The 6,686-nt window shown below is 42.9% G+C and overlaps 1 pseudogene; it reads right to left on the bottom strand.

The window, feature by feature from the left end:
• Positions 1–211: 211 nt before the first annotated feature.
• LOC120882083 lies at positions 212–593 on the bottom strand (annotated as a pseudogene).
• Positions 594–6,686: the final 6,093 nt, after the last annotated feature.

The raw sequence follows: 6,686 nt of genomic DNA on the forward strand, positions 1-6,686 counted from the left end.
TTGTAGCTGCGCCAGTCACAGTAGGAAGAGGGGGGAGGGAAGTCACAGCATATGGGGTTCATGGTCACAGTGGGTGGAGCAAAGGGGATCAGAGTGCAAGTAAGCCAGTTCGTTCCCTCTGCTCAAGTCCAGCTGTCTGCCACAGCAGTGTGACCCGCAGCCAATGGCCCACTCAGGAAGTGATGACAGCAATATCCATTCCTGCCTGCATTTATCTGTGCTGTTTGAAGCTTTGTGACCCATCAGGACCCAAACACCGTCTGATCACATTGCTGAGATACCTGCTGTCTTTGGGTTGGGAGATCCTGATTGGCCTGTCGAGTCGATTTCTCTTGATCCTCTTCAGGGCTGGTGTTGCCCAGGCTCTGCTACCTCCTGCTGCACTAGGGACTTGACACTAGGGCTGGCCTGCTGGTGGAGTTGGGGCTGCTGATCACACCAGTGCAGTTGGGCCTCTTGAGGATGCTAATCTGTAGAGGGGGCTCCTGGGAAGGCTGTCATCTTGAATCACAATAGGCACTCTTGAAGAAGATTTGGACTTCCCCACTGTCTGCCATCTCCTTCCAGCTCTCAGCAATTTCCTCATCTTCCATCTTACTGGCCACTTTCCAAGACCTTCAGTTTAGAGTGTGCAGTTGGGATGCACTTCCATTTAGAGTAGATTTTAATATCTTTTCAGTTGAGAAACACCAATCAAGGATTTGACCCCCTGGGGTTTGGTGGTAGAGTTAATGATGTAGAGAGAATGATGAAAGGGCCCTGTTAATAAGACTCAAGGGGCTTCCTAAGTGGCACTAGTGGTAAAGAACCCACCTGCTAATGCAGGAGACATCAGAGACATGGGTTTGTTCCCTGGGTCAAGGAGATCCCCTGGAGAAGGGCATGGCACCCCACTCCAGTATTCTTGCCTGGAGAATCCCCATGGACAGAGGAGCCTGGCAGGCTACAGTCCATAGAGTTGCAAAGAGCTGGACACAACTGAAGTGACTTAACACACACACACACAATAAGACTCAAGATTAGTCTTCTGGTTGCCTTGAGAGAATTAAGTCTCCAGTTTCTAGGTTATATAGTGGTATACATGGGAGAAATGGAGAAAAAGCAGCTTCAACTTGCTGAAGAGAAGTTTGGGAATAATGAACAAATTTCTTGCCAAATTTTAGAATGTCTGAATTGACCTAGTTAGAGTCTTCAAGAGCCCAACAGAATAGAGAATTCTAAGGGCTAGCCAATAATTTTATAAGAGAACAGTTGGTATGACCCATCAGAAAGGACCAGAGAACAATCAGGGATAAGGGTGAAACCCTTAGGCTATGGGAGATTGACTTCTTCCATCAGGTTAGCAAGTTTTTATTTTAATAGTCCATTAGCTCTATCATTCCAAATGAGTAAGAGGATGACAAAGACAGTGTAATTTTTGTGATAAATGAAGAACTCATTGGATTTCTTGGATGACTTTATTCATGAAATGGACCCTTCAGTCACTTGAAAGAGCCAGTCTGGAACACTTGTCCTAATAAAAGTTTAGCAATCACAGTCGCAGCAGCCCTTTTACAAGGGGAGGTTTTAAGCCAGAGAGAAAACATATATGATAGTAAGAACATATTTAGTTTATAATCATGAGATTTAGGAGCTGAAGAAAAGGTCCTACATATCTACCTATTAAGAAAACTCAAAAGGTGAATGATGCAAACTTCCAAATGAAATTTACAGTCCCCAGTTAGCCAATAATATTGTGGATTTTGAGAAGTAAAACTGTGACCAAGTTAATGTTTTTCAAATAATTGAAAGTATTATTTATAAAATTGTATTGTTGCTACCTTAAATTAGGTAAGGGGCTTCCCCAGGTGCCAATGCAGGAGATCCAAGAGATGTGGGTTCAATCCCTGGGTCAGGAAGATCCCCTGGAGTAGGAGATGGCACCCCACTCCAGTCTTCTTGCCTGAAAAATCCCATGGACAGAGGACCTTGGAGGGCTGTAGTCCATGGGGTTGCAAAGAGTCAGACATGGCTGAGTGACTGAACATGTACACACACACAACATAAGGTAAAGCAGCATGATGACACAAATAAAAATATATCAGACAGTGAGCACAATGACAAATCTCTAGGAACCTTACATAATTTTTGAAATATTTATATTAATAATATTTTACCCAAACAACTTTAATCTAGGGAAGGCTAAGTATTTTTTGACAACACTTCCCACATAATTTATATAATCATTTATATAATAGTAAATAAAGCTAATCATTTTTAGCCCCTCTTTTTACAAGATGAAAGAACAAATCCTTTGTGATTTTCCAGTGGCCCTCTGGGAAACCCCAAAGTCAATTTTATAAAGGATAAAAAAGTATATAAAAGATATATAAAAGATATCAAGTATATAAAAAATAAAAGCTATCAAGATAAAAGATATCAAGTATATAAAAGATATCAATTTGGATAGAGGCAAGATGTCAAAAGTTGTCAGGATATTTGAACAACTTGGTAACACTATCTGAAAGTCAGAAAAACATTACATAACATACATACATATATAAACATACAGACAGATACAAATAAGGATCTTATAGCTATCATTCTAAAATTTTAGTTGAGTCATATATAAACACAGAAATATAGAACTCCTTGGTTAATATAACACAGTTATGGCCCTTGTCTTTGCCCCCCTTTATATTTTTATCAGGATTATTCTGACAGATAGAACAAGTGAGGTTATCTGTTTAATATGAGAGCTTAGAGTTCCCACTGTCTACTTTGACCTGATGTGTAATACTTATGGAGTTGTGTGTGTGCTCAGTCATGTCCAACTCTTTACAACCCCATGGACTGTAACCTGCAGGCTTCTCTGTCAATGGGACTTTTCCAAGCAAGAATACTGAAGTGGGTTGCCATTTTCTACTCCAGGGGATCTTCCCAACCCAGGGATGGAACCTGTGTCTCTTGTGTCTCCTTCATTGGCAGGCAGATTCTTTACCACTGTGCCACTTGGGAAGACCCAATCTTATGGAGGCTGTGGGAGGGATAAATATGGGAAGACAGGCCAAAGAGATACCCAGAAGCCACCTGAATGTCTCCAAAAATATCTGAGTGGATAAAATAGCCAGTCTGTTTCCAGTTAGCTTTCTCAGCTTTAGGTGGTTGCCTTTGGAGTCAGGAGTGACTATAGTCTAGTGATTACAGGAAGCTGAGGGGCTGGAGGAGGAAGAGAAAGATCAGGCAGGGATGTTGAAGGGAGACAGATCAAAGGACTTAAGGCAACTTCAGGGAAGAACAAAGGCAGTAAGAGGAGGAAGAAGGAATGGAAGTGATGAGAAGAGGCAGGGCTTGGATGTGCCAGTTTGGGAAGGCCTCAAGTTTTCCAAAGAAGTCTCTGAAGTTCCAAATTGCCTTTGGTAAATTTTTGCCATTTATGAATTTATTAAACTAAGTAAGTGCAGTAATGGCAAAACATATAATAAGCAGAGAAGAAGAGTAGGGAAGACACCTGGCAGAATGAGATTTGTTGTTGTTACTGTTCAGTTGCTCAGTTGTGTCTGGCTTTCTGCAGCCCCATGGACTGCAGCATGCCAGGCTTCTCTCAAGCTCATGTCCATTGAGTTAATGATGCCATCCAACCATCTCAACATCTGTTGGCCCCTTCTCCTCCTGCCCTCAATCTTTTCCAGCCAGCCTCAGGCTCTTTTCCAGTGAGTTGGCTCTTTGCATCAAGTGGCCAAAATATTGGAGCTTCAGCATCAGTCCTTCCAATGGAATAATCAGAGTTGATTTCCTTTACGATTAAACTGGTTTGATATCCTTGCTGTTCAAAAGACTCTCAAGAGTGTTCTCTTCACATTTCAAAAGCATCAGTTATGAGATTAACAAATAGTTAAACCAAGATTAGAGAGCTGAGGGAACCCTTTATGCAATCTCTGGGGAAGAAAGCCAAAGGAACACCCATGTGCAATTTCCGGAGTAAAGAACCATGTGAACCTCCCCCCCACACACACACACACATGCTGTCTTTAGGGACTGGGGAGCTAATGAAAGATCCATACCAATCCATGGGTTTGGGGAGCTGAAATAACTCCCATGCACAATCTCCAGTTTAGGGGAGCCAAGGAAATACAGAAGAAGACTTACAGAGGGGCAAAGAAACATCTCTTTACCAGAAAGAAAAGTAATTCCTTACTATTATGCTACAGCAAACAAATGTCCAGAACACTGGACTAAATTAGGAGGTGTGACTCACCATTGTAGATTCCTATTTTTCCAGCAGAAAAGGACACAAAGGGTCCAAGAAACCATAATGAATACCTGGGTGAAGATAGTTGAATTTCAGTTAATACAGCTCTATTACTTACTGGTCAGAGTAGCCCACTAGTTCTTTATCTATGTAACACTACCTGTATGAATGGGAATAGACTGAGGGAAGATGCATTGCTAGACTGGTATTGCTGTCAGCAATCTGGACCAGCACAGCAACTGCCCTTAACATCCCCTCCACAGGTGGAAAAGTTTGGGTTAAAATCAATGATGAATGGAGAAAAAGAGAAATGGTAACTGAGGGAAAAGGAATGAATAAATGGTTTATGCAATGAAGGAAATCCACTATTACACTGGTGCCTTGAGAGAGGCTCAGAGCAAAAGCCTTGTCTCTTAGCACAAGTATGCTGCTGCTGCTGCTGCTGCTGCTGCTGCTAAGTCGTTTCAGTCGTGTCCAACTCTGTGTGACCCCATAGACAGCAGCCCACCAGGCTCCCCGTCCCTGGGATTCTCCAAGCAAGAACACTGGAGTGGGTTGCCATTTCATTCTCTAATGCATGAAAGTGAAAAGTGAAAGTGAAGTCACTCAGTCGTGTCCGACTCTTGGCGGCCCCATGGACTGCAGCCTACCAGGCTCCTCCGTCCATGGGATTTTCCAGGCAAGAGTACTGGAGTGGGTTGCCATTGCCTTCTCTGAGCACAAGTATACCAGGTGCTTAAAATAGTGAAGCCATATGCTTGCCGAGACAATCCCTGCTTTTGGAACCTGACAAGTTTGAATAGAAGCCAGCAACTTGAATGGCATCACTTTGGGTTACATTTTGTTGATGCCATATGATGATGAATTGGACCAATTGTTGATGACTGAATGGAACTCTATATTCCAGTATCTGTTTTATTCTTCTTTTTCAGGATACATATACTATAAAGTATACCATTTAAGAAGGAATTTCTGGGAACGACTCCCTACAAGGCCATCAGACTGTATGGTCTACAACTCTCAGCAGACCAATTTATATGTCATTATAAACCTTGATGATAGAATGCTTGGGCGAGTGAGTGAAGGTTGTTCAGTAGTGTCTGACTCTGCGACCCCATGGGCTATACAGTCCATGAAATTCTCCAGGCCAGATTACTGGGAAAGGGAAAGGCTTCTCCAGGGGATCTTCCCAACCCAGGGATCAAATCCAGATCTCCCAAATTGCAGGCAGATTCTTTACCAGCTGGCTCAGACGGTAAAGCACTGCCCACAATGCGGGAGACCTGGGTTCGATTCCTGGGTCGGGAAGATCCCCTGGAGAAGGAAATGGCGACCCACTCCAGCACTCTGCCTGGAAAATCCCATGGACAGAGGAGCCTGATAGGCTACAGTCCATGGGGTCACAAAGAGTCGGACAGGACTGAGCGACTTCACTTCACTTCACTTCACTTCACTTTGAGCCACATAGAATGATTAGTCCCTCGTAATAAACAAAATATAACAGCAACATGCCTGACATGGCACATTGTGTTATACACAGTTATATATTCCCCTTGTTTTTGTGGATGGAAAGCTATTCTGTAGGCCAGGCTTCAGCAATACGTGAACCGTGAACTTCCAGATGTTCAAGCTGGTTTTAGAAAAGGCAGAGGAACCAGAGATCAAATTGCCAACATCATTCGATCCCCAATGGATTATCGAAAAAGCAAGAGAGTTCCAGAGAAACATCTGTTTGTGCTTTATTGACTATGCCAAAGCCTTTGACTGTGTGGATCACAATAAACTGTGGGAATTCTTAAAGAGATAGGAATACCAGACAAGCTTACCTGCCTCATGAGAAATCTGTATGCAGGTCAAGAAGCAACAGTCAGAACTGGACATGGAACAACAGACTGGTTCCAAACTGGGAAAGGAGTACAGCAAGGTTGTATATTGTCACCCTGCTTATTTAACTTATATGCAGAGTACATCATGCAAAATGCTGGGCTGGATGAAGCACAAGCTAGAATCAAGATTGCTGGGAGAAATACCAATATCCTCAGACATGCAGATGACACCACCCTCATGGCAGAAAGTGAAGAGGAACTAAAGAGCCTCTTGATGAGGATGAAAGAGGAGAGTGAAAAAGCTGGCTTAAAGCACAACATTCAAAAAACTAAGATCATGGCATCCAGTCCCATCACTTCACAGCAAACTGATGGGTGGGGGGAATGGAAACAGTGACAGACTATATTTTCGTGGGGTCCAAAATCACTGCGGACCTTGACTGTAGCCATGAAATTAAAAGACACTCCTTGGAAGAAAAGCTATGACAAACCTAGATAGCATTTTAAGAAGCAGAGACATCACTTTGCCGACAACGGTCCATCTAGTCAAAGCTATTGTTTTCCCAGTAGTCACATATGGATGTGAGATTTGGACCATAAAGAAAGCTGAATGCCAAACCATTGATGCT

This window comes from Oryx dammah, unplaced genomic scaffold (genome assembly GCF_014754425.2).
Source record: "Oryx dammah isolate SB20612 unplaced genomic scaffold, SCBI_Odam_1.1 HiC_scaffold_23, whole genome shotgun sequence".
Lineage (NCBI taxonomy): Eukaryota > Metazoa > Chordata > Mammalia > Artiodactyla > Bovidae > Oryx > Oryx dammah.